This window comes from Carassius gibelio, chromosome B16 (genome assembly GCF_023724105.1).
Source record: "Carassius gibelio isolate Cgi1373 ecotype wild population from Czech Republic chromosome B16, carGib1.2-hapl.c, whole genome shotgun sequence".
NCBI classification, from domain to species: domain Eukaryota; kingdom Metazoa; phylum Chordata; class Actinopteri; order Cypriniformes; family Cyprinidae; genus Carassius; species Carassius gibelio.
Window position 1 is genome coordinate 15,368,426 of NC_068411.1, and position 12,587 is coordinate 15,381,012.

At 42.2% G+C, this 12,587-nt stretch overlaps 1 protein-coding gene across 4 annotated transcripts in view; it reads left to right on the forward strand.

The window, feature by feature from the left end:
• Positions 1-12,587, forward strand: part of ephb6 (eph receptor B6) — a 140,403-nt gene that overhangs the window by 63,174 nt on the left and 64,642 nt on the right. The window lies entirely within an intron of this gene.

The window sequence follows — 12,587 nt, forward strand, 5'->3', positions numbered from 1 at the left end:
AGCGAGTTTCTGTAGAGCTGAGCTCACATGCGCTTGGGGATGGATGTAAACACTGACCAGAATGAACGAGTGAAACTCCCGCGGCGAATAGAACGGCTTGCAGTTAATGAAGAGTGTTTCGAGATTTGAGCAGCACGTCTTCTTTAACACAGTTACATCTGTACACCACCGTTCATTGATGTAAAAGCATGTCCCGCCACCACGCGATTTCCCCGTTGATTCTGTGTCACGATCCGCTCTAAACAGCTGAAAGCCCGGCAGATGGAGCGCGCTGTCCGGTATGGTGTCATTCAGCCAGGTTTCCGTGAAACACAGAGCAGCAGAGTGTGTGAAATCCTTATTTGTCCGAGAAAGCAGAAGGAGTTCGTCCGTTTTGTTGGGTAGAGAGCGGAGATTTGCCAGATGGATGCTAGGCAACGGCGTTCGAAATCCGCGCTTCCTGAGTCTGACGAGCGCTCCCGCTCGCTTCCCTCGTCTGCGCGTCCTGAAGCGCTTGATCAGCGCCGCCGCTCCTCCGATAACAACGTTCAGTAAAACGTCTGAATAATTGAAATCCGGTAAAATATCCTGTGGTGTGTTCTGCCGAATGTTCAGCAGTTCTTCCCTGGTGAAACTGATGGCAGGAATATAACTAAAGACAGGACAAACTAACAAAAACACAAAAACATATGCGGAGCTCGTCACGGAGGCAGCCATCCTGTATCGGCGCCACACATACAAAGTCAAGATGGTTTTGACTATTAGATGCATTACGTGATTAACATATTGTAATGCATAACTTGCAGGGCTTTACACTTAAATTTCTTTTTAGGAGCACTTAGGTATTTTTATTTATTTATTTAACCTAAATAAAAATTAAATAAAAAAATAAAGTAAAACCCTGTCCTCTATTTAATATTCCGTTTCACATGGAATACTTCACAACACTGGAAAAAAGTTGTTTGCAACTTTCTGTTCACTGGGACTTTAATGAGGCTCTGAAGGGGCATGAATGCATTTAAATTCAAGATAACAATATGTTATGAGATTAATGTTTTAAATAGAAGGTTTTGAATGTAGAAATATTAAATGATTTAAATAACTGAAAAAATGAAACTAAAACTGGCAATAGGGGACGGCAAGTCACTGAATGATTCATTCAGTCAGTTCGTTCAAACGGCAGATTTATTCAGGAACAAAGCAAGCGACTGTCTTTTTGAATGGGTCATAGATTTGTTTGAAAACGCAGATTCATTCATAAACGAAACACCGCTGTGTAGTAGTGGGAAGCTCGGATCATTTTACTGACTCGGATATTTGAGTCTCGTTCAGCAAAATTAAAAAATCTTTTTCAAGTCATTTCGTTCATTTCAGAATAATATAAATAAAATGGCATGTTAAATATCCCAACACATCTAGAACTTACGAAAATGTTGATTACATTTGTAAAAATAATAAAAATAAACTATAGGGTAATGCAGCCAAAGCCAAATTATAAGAAACCAAAATATTTTATTAATTGATTAGTTGTTGGGTCTTAAGTTCAGGCTATTGCAGTCTGACTCTGTTAGTTCACCTCACCTCCTGATCCGGGACGTTCTTTCCTTTGCAACTTCATATTTATCACGTTTGTTCTAGTTTCTTTAGTTGTCTGCTCGTCAGTGTCTGACTCTGATCTGTCTGTTGGGCTGTGCCGTGTGTGATACAGCAGGGCCAGAAACAGAAACGATTAGTTAATCTTTCAAGTCTCGGGTTCGGGTCAGAGTCTTTCGTTCTTCCTCAGTCCCATACAGGATATGCTGTCAGTACCGGAAAGAGAAATGATTCATTCATCTCTCGAGTCTTCGGGTCGGAGTCGTTCGTTCTTCAAGCCAGAAACTCATAGCACTCTGCAGAAACAGAAATGATTAGTTAATTTTTTTCAAGTCTTCGGGTTGGAGTCCTTTGTTCTTTTGTCAATTGACCACTGGTATCTCGCATCACAACATTACATTCGTGTTATTCACTGCGTCTGAATGTATATATATTTAGGAATTAAAATACGAAATATGTGCAATAAACATTATCTGAAAAAATAAAAGTTCCATCTATATATATTATAGAAAATAATCTTCATGACAGAAATTCAAAAATATAGTGTATATACATTTGAGAACAGAAACGCATCACGTAACTACACACTTGTTTGTAAAAAGGTTGTGAATTAGTTTTCAATACAGTGACAAGTCAAGTGACAAAAGAACGAAGGACTCAAACCTGAAGACTCGAGAAATGAACTAATCATTTCTCTTTCCTATACAGACAGCATAGCCTCTATAGGACTGACAGGAAGAACGAAAAACTCGGACCCAAATCCGAACTCGAGACTCGAAAATGAACGAATCATTTCTGTTTCCGCTACTGACAGCATAGTTTCTATGGGACTGACAGGAAGAACGAGAGCTTGGACCCGAGCCGGAGGCTCGAGAGATGAACTAATCATTTCTGTTTCCAGTAAAAATTCAGAACCCGTAATGAGCATGCGCGGTCAACACAAAATGTATCTGTACTTTGTTATAATGAGAGGATTTGCGAGCTTGCATAACTCAGCACTGAACAAACCCCAGCGTTTTTAGCGGTGAGTGGATTTAAACTATAACGTTTCTGATTGGCCATTGCGCTCAAGAAATCAACAGACTGGTCAGATTTGCTACATTGCTCACCGCTGCAAAAACACATTCCCTCTCCACAAAAATAAGCAATTTGGTGTGTTTGCAAAATCTGTTTGGCCAATATGCTGTTATTTGTTATACTAACTAGAACCAGGCCTGATCGGGTCAGCTGACTGGTGCTCCTAAATACTTTTTCACAGTCGCACACAGTAATTTTCAGTCGCAGATGTTTTAAAATTGAAACAATATAAGACTGAAATGGTTGCACTGTAGAGCCCTGACTTGGCATCTAATTGTTATCTTGTGATTGTTTTATAGTCTCATGTGGGATATGCCACTGCATAACATGACAAAGTAATTATAAATGATTAATTGCATGCACTTAAAAATATGTATTCATTATTTTTTATTTTGATGGTGAAGATCCTGAAGGCATACAGAATTCCTCCGAACCTACTCCTGGCAATAGAGTCCATGTACTCAGGAACAAGGGCCAGGGTGGTGACCCCAGATGGCAACAGTGAGGAGTTTGACATCCTGGCTGGAGTTATGCAAGGGGACACACTAGCCCCCTTCCTCTTCATCATAGTGCTTGATTATGCGCTCAAGAAGGCAATCAGTGGGCGAGAGCAGGAACTTGGCTTCACGCTGACACCAAGGAAGTCAAGCCGACACCCGGCAGTAGTCTTGACAGACCTTGACTATGCAGATGACATCAGTCTGCTCTCCGACAACATGGAACAAGCACAGGAACTACTACACAGGGTAGAGCTAGAGTGCACCAAGGTTGGCCTTAGGATAAATGCAAATAAAACTGAGGTCATGACCTACAACGTTCCACCAGAACATCAACCTCTGATAACAGCAGGAGACACTGTGCTGAAAGAAGTTGAGGACTTCAAATATCTGGGCGCATGGGTCAACTCAACTGAGCAAGATCTAAAAGTGAGGAAGGCACTTGCATGGAGGGCCCTGAATGGCATGAACAGTGTATGGAACTCCAACCTTTCCCGCCAAATCAAGCTCAGCTTCTTCTACGCGACGGTAGAGTCCGTTCTCCTCTATGGCAGTGAATGCTGGACCCTGAATCCAACCTTAGAGAAGTCCCTGGACGGGTGCTACACCAGGATGCTGCGTGCAGTGCTTAACATCAGCAAAAGTGAGCATGTAACCAACAAAATCCTGTATGAGGGAGTACCAAGAGTGAGCAATAAGATTGCTGTGAGGAGAATGAGACTTGCAGGACATTGCCGAAGGCATAGAGAGCTGCCAGCCAGTAAGCTGGTGCTATGGGAACCAACACATGGCCATCTGTCAAGAGGACGTCCCACGCTAACTTAAGTGGACATACTCAAGAGGGATGCAGGAGCCCAGAGCACCAATGAACTGGCCAGATGTATGGAGAATCGGGATGACTGGAGGCAACGATGGAAGGCTCGTCTGAGGACGACCTAGATGATATGCAGCCTGAAAGAGAGAGAGACCTGAACAAGTATGTACAAGTGCAAGGTTTGCAGTTTGTGTTTTTCACATTTAAGAACATTCTGCAGTCATGTATAAATACACCAACACACATCAAACCATGGGTTTGCTTATGGAGATGAGCAATGTCCTGCTTTCTTTAAAATATTTGTGACATTTAGATCCCACATGCACAGGAAGCACAGGTGTTGTAAGCCATATAATAAAAAAACTCAGTTCAGAGGTACTCTTGATAGCAAAGTTGATGGATGTCCATTCACATCAAAGATGGAAAGAAAGTGTACTGCCCCTACGATAACTGCTGCAAATATTTCAGAGTCAGATCATCCTTTTCTGCACATATTTCAAGGTGTAACGGAAACAGGTCAATTTAGCTCAAAGGGAATCATTTAAGATTTTAAAGGGAATTTGAACAGAATCACTGTTTCACGGCTGGTCACTGAGACGCCCTGCGATTCAGTGAACGAGCCGTTTAACATCAAATCTGCACTGGATACTAATATCCAAACTATAGTGAAACACTATCAATTAGCACAGTAACAAGATCGGCAGTTTAAGACATTAACTTGTAAGCACAAAACACAAGATACTTCTCTTTTCAATATGAATAGGGCTTTATTAGATAAATCTAAGACATATAAACTAATCTAACACATAAACGCACGCACTCACACATTCACACAAGTTGCAGGAAGATATAAAGTTAGGGAAAGATGAGTTTAAGAGAATGGAAACATGGAATCCCAAGTTTACAGCAATACGTTAAATTGCATAGACATGAGCAACCATCAATCACTTAATTAACGCTCGCATTGAGTTCCTCAATGGGGTTAAAATTATATTAAATACACCAGCACAACAAATATCTGGGGATACATTGCCTTCGTTTCCTGTGAAAGGGACTCCCATTGAAAGGGGTATCCTGGTGTCGCTGATCGGCTGGAAGTTCAGTAGTTGCTGAAGTGACGTCTTGGGAAGCCTGTGGTTGTTGGGCGTTGGCTGAAGGTGCAGAGTCGTGTGCGCTGGTTGAAGTTTAACGGGCACCCGAGGTCAGGCGTCGGAGACTCGACGTTACAAAACTTAACTCAGAACACGAAACTCTCAAACGGAAAAGAAAAGAAATAAAGTTTGACGAGACAAGGTTGTGTTCCTTCTCATCGTGGCTAAGTAGCAGCAGGCTTGCAGGCCGAAGCACGCTGGAACCGCGCTCAAAGAACAGTGATGATTAAACAGCATGGCTAGAAGCTAAAAGCTAAAGCTAGGTAGCAAAGCTACAAGCTAAAAGCTAAGAGCAGGCTAAAATGACTAATAGCAGCAGCATAGCTAGAGACTAAAAGCCGCAGCATAGCTAGAGACTAAAAGCAGACTAAAAGCTAAGAGCAGGCATGACTGATAGTACAAGCAAGGCTAGAACTAAAAGCAAAGATTTTATGGTGTCCCAAGGTATTTAAACTGGCCTGTTGGCCACACCTCAAATGTTGTCTTGACCAATCAGATATTGTCTTGGCTCGGGGGTATCATAAATCATTTGTTTATCTTACCAAGCAAGTGGTACGAATTTTCCTGCCTTGCAGGGTTTAATTTTGGACATGATTCCTATTACACGAATATGATACATGGGACAAATAAATTATTGTCTGGACAATACCAAGCAAGCAGATTCGATTATATCAATACTAGACATGACTATGTATCCTATAGTTATCAAAAGACATACACAATAAGTGATTATACATGATAAGCGATGGAATGATTCATTTATAAGTCTTTTTGAGATCATTCTGGTCCATATATATGTACAAAAAACAGTTTCTTTGCCATTCTCATGACATAGGGATGTTCTGTAGAGACAAAGGTTTAAAGCCCTTCCCCCTTAGGAATTTCAGTCTGGTTCTGCTGGGTGGGGGAAGTCAATGGGACTTGTGCAGTACTCTCATGGGTTTTCATGTGATGTCCAGCGTTGCATTTCAATTACGAACAACAAATTTGACAATCTCTTCTTCGAATTGAAATTGTAAATAATTGTTCTAGTGGTGTTAATGTTGAAAGCTGTTGTGTGAACAAGTTGGTTGGTCATCTTGCTTGGTTCTTGTGGCACTAGAACTGATTTATGACTTCCTGAGGAATTTGGCTACTGTTTCAACGCACAGTTTTGATAGGCTCTTTGATTTGTCTGGTTCGACTCATTTCTGTTACAAAAGGAAAACACTTTGCAGGTTGCCACTGCTCTGATGTCAAGTCCCTCAGAAGTGATCAGTGGTACTCCTGAGTTCAATCTTTTTCTTTCATCAATAGCTGATTATGCAGAGGAGGAATGTGTTGTGCATGAATCATTTTTACATGATTTGGCCCAGTTCTATCTGAAAATGCATGCAAAAATGCAGTTGCCAGCTAGCACTACACAGTGCATTGTTGAAGGGTTTCAGCATATTCATACCTCTAGTTTTGCAAACTTCTTTGACAAGTTGAAAGAAAAACTTTAAGAACTGAATATTCCACAAACTAAGATAGATCAACTACTTCATAGTCTCAGTAAAGAGGATCTCTTCAGTCTGTACAATGAAGGACCACTGAGATCAGACAAAACAAGAAAAACATTCTACAAGCAGCATTTTGATTACACTGAGCCAATACCAATTTATCTGGGAACTGATACTGCTGGCAAGGAGCACCTTTGCCAGTATTTGCCTATCAAGGAGACATTGCAAACCCTCTTCAGACAATCCAGTGTTAAAGTACAGTGCAGCCAAGCAAGATGTCACAACAGAGATGACATGGTTTTGGAGGATGTATTGGATGGAAAACATATAAAAGAAAATTCTCTCTTAAAAAGCACTTCTTCATTGTCTCTCATTCTTTACCAGGATGCATTTGACGTTGCAAATCCACTTGGCTCAGGAAAAAAAAACACAAGATCTTAGCAGTTTGTACATGAGCCTTGGTGAGTTAGAGACACAAAACCGCTCCCTAGTAGATCCGATGCAGTTGGTCCTGCTCTGCAGAGAGAATGACTTGAAGACTTATGGAATTGAAAAGGTGATTTCAAGTACTATCACAGACCTTAAAGATTTGGAAGATGCAGGAATTGATACAGAAGATGGCAATAGAAAAGCATCTGTAATTTCCATCTGTGGTGATAATCTTGGCTCCCACTGTATTGGAGGCTTCTGTGAAAACTTTAGTAGCAGTATACATTTTTGCAGATACTGCTTGATTAACAGCAGTGATTTTCAGAAGACCCCCCTGAAGCTAGGCCCAAAAAAAACAGTTGAGGGTCACAAAGAGAATGTGAAATAGCTTTCCACCACTGGTCAAGATGTAGTACAGGGAGTCAAGTTTAACTCGCCTTTCAATTCATTGAAACATTTTCATGTTTGTACTGGGCTACCTCCATATTTGGGCCATGATCTTTTTGAAGGAGTCGTTTCCTATGACTTGGCATTGTATTTTGATCATCTGGTGAAACAAGAAAAACAGTTCACATATGCTCAACTAAATAGATGCATCACACAATTTAAATACTTAGGAAGTGATGGTCTCAACAAACCTTGTGAGGTGAAGGCTGATGGCAAGAGGCTTTTAGCTCTGCAGCAAAGAACTGGTGTCTGTTACGAATGTTGCCATTGTTAGTTGGCAATAGGATACATAATCCAATGGATAGTCAAGTCTGGCAGTTGTGTCTTCAACTAAAGGGGATGGTCGAACTAATTTGTGCTCCCAAAATTCACCATAATCAGATTGCTTCCCTGAAGACAATCACAGAAGATTATGTCCAATTGAGATGTAGCCTATTTCCTAACAATCCACTGAAGCCAAAACATCACTTTTTCTGCACTTTGGCCCTCTTATTCGTTTGTGGACCCTCAGATTTGAGAGTAAACATTCATATTTTAAGGAATGTGCTAGAAAACTCCACAACTTTGTTCATCTATGCAAAACTCTGGCAGAAAGGCATCAGTTGCTTCAAGTCTACCTTTGCAGTGGCTCAGTGTTTCCTCCTACAGTTCAAGCTGTTGGTGAAATCAATGAATAAGATGAGCAGCTTTATTGTGGTCGTATTCAAGAGGCTGTAAGGGCAGCTGGCTTTTCAAAAGAAACCATGTCTGAAGTGTCAGCAGTGGTGTACAAAGGCACAAAGTACAGAAAAGGGTTTGTTGCTGCATTGAACACCAAAGATCAGGACTTCATTTTTGGAAAAATATCAATGATTTTTATCAGTCATACACAAGTGCACTTTGTGGTTGACATGCTTCAGTCAGTGCTTTTGATTGATCTTGGACTTCATTGCCTAGGAAATTCAAAAGAAAAATTCATGTGTGTCCATGCTGACAGTTTGTGCGATTACTACCCTCTTCCAGTATATCAAGCTTCAGGACTAAATGTTGTCTCCCTGCATCATGCAATATGCTTTGTCTAAATCACTACAGATATGGATACTGAAAGCTTACGATGTGAAATTAAAAAGACATTACCTGTTACTTTTAACGTTAAAAGTTAATCTTACGGCCATTTGCTGGACAAACCACTGTTTGATTTGCAGTAATTTACAGTAAGAGATATCACTATAATTGATATGAAGAATGGAATATTGAGATATTAATGAGTAAATTACAGTGCCCTGTAATGAGTTATTGATATATGCAATTGAACTATTTTTCATCCCTATATATAATTTGAGTTAATAATTATGTACAACTAAGGAGACCAAAGGGATGTGGGATGTTCAACAGTCTCCTTTGTTGAACTCCTGAGTCCTCCATCGCCAAACTCCTGCGACCTCCATCGCCAAACTCCTGCAACCTCCATGGCCAAACTCCTGAGTCCTCCATCGTCAAACTCCTGCGACCTCCATGGCCAAACTCCTGAGTCCTCCATGGCCAAATTCCTGAGTCCTCCATGGCCAAACTCCTGCGACCTCCATGGCCAAACTCCTGCGACCTCCATTGCCAAACTCCTGCGACCTCCATCGCCAAACTCCTGCGACCTCCATCGCCAAACTCCTGCGACCTCCATCGCCAAACTCCTGCGACCTCCATCGCCAAACTCCTGCGACCTCCATCGCCAAACTCCTGCGACCTCCATCGCCAAACTCCTGCGACCTCCATCGCCAAACTCCTGAGTCCTCCATCGCCAAACTCCTGAGTCCTCCATCGTCAAACTCCTGCGACCTCCATCGCCAAACTCCTGCGACCTCCATCGCCAAACACCTGAGTCCTCCATCGCCAAACTCCTGCCACTTCCATCGCCAAACTCCTGAGTCCTCCATGGCCAAACTACTGCGACCTCCATGGCCAAACTACTGCGACCTACATCGTTAAACTCCTGCGACCTCCATCGCCAAACTCCTGCGACCTCCATCGCCAAACTCCTGCGACCTCCATCGCCAAACTCCTGCGACCTCCATCGCCAAACTCCTGCGACCTCCATCGCCAAACTCCTGGGACCTCCATCGCCGAACTCCTGGGACCTCCATCGCCGAACTCTTGCGACCTCCATCGCCGAACTCTTGCGATCTCCTTTGTTGAACTCCCTCTCATGGTAACAAAACCCTATATACTTTCCTTAATATTACTTGTGTCCTCCAACATATATTCAGTGTGGAGTTCTCCCATTCATCTGCAACAAAGAAAACCAGCCACATCATCTCATCACTTGAAGTATCAGTAATCTCTCAGTACTCAATACTCAATCTCTCAATACTACTTGCATAGAGTTTACATTTTGGGGTGAACTAATCCTTTAATTAAAGCCTATTTGAATTGTCTTCATTTAAAGGGGTATGATTACCACAAGCATTGTGTACTTTATAAAGTAATCAAATAAGGACTGCATGATGCCAGTGGGAAAGACACTAGGTTGACGGAAAGGCACTAGGTTGATGGAACTGGCAGTGTTAAAGTTAAGCCCTGCTGCAATTTATTAATGTGTGAATATTGTATCTGTGTATGTGGAATTCATGTGGAACTCTTTCATACTCTTTGTAGAAGCAAATGGGCAAGTGGCCTCAACTTCTTCAGAGGGTCAGGAACCTCGTGTTTCACTCCCTGTACTTATACTGCCAGATGGATTTTCGCCCAATTTCTCCACTCCCTTCTGAACGACAAACTTCCTCAAACCAAAAAGTCCTGGATCAGCAGCTTCCAAGTTCCATGGGACAAAATGCCAGCACGACTGTTACAGGCAATGGAAAAAGGTTGCTTGGATCACCCAGAGGACAGAAGGGTACTTATTAGAGTTGTTGTTGAAGCAATCCAAGCACACTGCAAAAACCCCAGTAAAGCAATTTGTACAGAAGTGGCCAGATTAATTGTATGCATGAAAGCATGAACAACCATCAGGTCCCTATCACTGCCATTCTTCTTTAAATGAAATACTTTCAAGAGAAAGAGGACCACATCTTCATCTTGACAGATGTAGGGACGTAGTGGCCTAATGGTTAGAGAGTCGGAATCCCAATTTTTAATTTTTGCACATTTATTTTGTCGGCGGAACAAATCGAGACGGATCTTCGAATACGAGAAAGAAAAGGAAGAAAGTAAAGCAATGCAAAAACATAAGGCGAAAGAAAGGGGACCTTACAGGAACAAGCTCACACCAAGTGCAAAACAGCGGTGTTTGGAGAAGTTCTCAGGCATCCAAAATATCAACCCATACGAGCTCCCTGCAGCGGCACAGAGACCTGAATAATTTACCTCTGTGAACACATATGGACATTGTGAATTATATTGTTTACGATGTAAGTCACCTTGCATTCACGCTGTTAATGGCTTTAATCTAACCAGGACATTTACATCTCGCAATCACACATTTAACTACTCTTGCCAACCCAGAACTGGTTTGTCCACTTTGCAGCCCCCAACACAAAAACCTGGTACTGTCATGATCTCAGTGGGGGCTGAGGCCTTTTCTGTCCTGGAGCACATGATTTGGGTTTTGCTGGCTCGCCAGGTGTTTCACTATTCCCGCTATGTTTTCTCCGCCCCTCTTGTTATCCCTGTTAACGTTTTCTCCCTCACCTGCACCCTGTCTTACTCTGATTATCTTCCCTTTATCATACCCTTGTGTTTGCTATCTTGTGTCAGTCCGTAAGCGTTGCTAAAGTAAGCTTCTTGTTGCTTGTCATAGTTTGCCTGAATCCGGTTTTTGTGTCTTTTCTCTACCTAGTCGACCTGCTGTTCTTTTTTTGTTTTGTTCCCCCCCCCCCCCCCGCTTTGCCTCTCGTACTCAGTAGTCCACATCAACCAGGCGGCTGTCTCGACTCACCTGTGCATTGCCTTCGGACGCTTCGGCTCTCCAGCGCTGATCTGCCACCTGTTCTTCGCTGCTGTGCGGCGGTCGCCGTAGGGATCTTCGAGCTGGCTGTACATGCAGAGCGCTGACTGTCTGGTGCTCCAACGGATTAAGTCCTCTGAGTAACTCAAAACGCCTCATTCATTCTACCGCAGTTGGGTCCTGTTCCTTTCCCTGACAGGTACAGTATGTGTCATTGGGTTAAAATCAAATCATAACTAAACATACACAGCTTTAGCCTACATCAAAACATGTTGGAAACCTTCGTATACATTGGACATCTCGTTACAATCTAGTGTTTATGAAACAGTCGCAGTTAATTACTTTGTCATTTTGGTCAAGAAGTGCATTCTAAATGCAATGTAATTACAATACACTAAAACGCATGTGAATAAACTTAATGTTACTTTTGCCAGTACAACGTTGTTTTCATCACCTTCTGTAGATGGACCCATCCACAGCAGAAAGCTTCGTAACTTTCCAAAGACTTGTGGCTTTTAAACTCCTGCATTGTGTAGGAACTTAAACCAAAAACAATATAATTCCCAATGTCCATATGTGTGCATGGAGGTAAATGGTCCAGGTCTCTGTGCTGCTGCAGGGAGCTCGTATGGGTCGATATTTTGGATGCTTGAGAGCTTCTCCAAATACCGCTGTTTTGCAGTTGGTGTCACTAAAAAAAAAAAAAACTGTATTCCATTGTTCCTATGTTTTCCATATGTATCATGTGAGGTACTGGAGCAGTTTTTAAACGCAGCAGTAACTTCCAGGCATGGTAAAACAGTGCAGAATTGCGAAAACCTCCTCTACTACCGAGTTAACACCACATGTAAACAATCCTGTTTCGCCACGATATCCTGCCAACATGGCGGAGACTGTGATAGAGGGAGGGGCTTTGTGCCATGACGACAACTCTTCTTTCTCAATAGCAATAAAGCACTTAATTCAGTTAGTGACTACGTGCCTTCGTAATTTAGCGTAAGCATAACGAGCGCCACAGTAAAGCAGCAGGTGTCCGATTTCATTTATCATTTGAGGAGATTGAGGCGAGCTAACTGGCAAAGGATGGCGGAAGATCTGGTTTCAAAGCAAAATGCAAAAGCACCTATTTGGAAATATTTTGGATTCAAACCAAATGCCAACAGGGAACCTGAAAATGTCACAGGTCGGAGCGGACCACAGGTG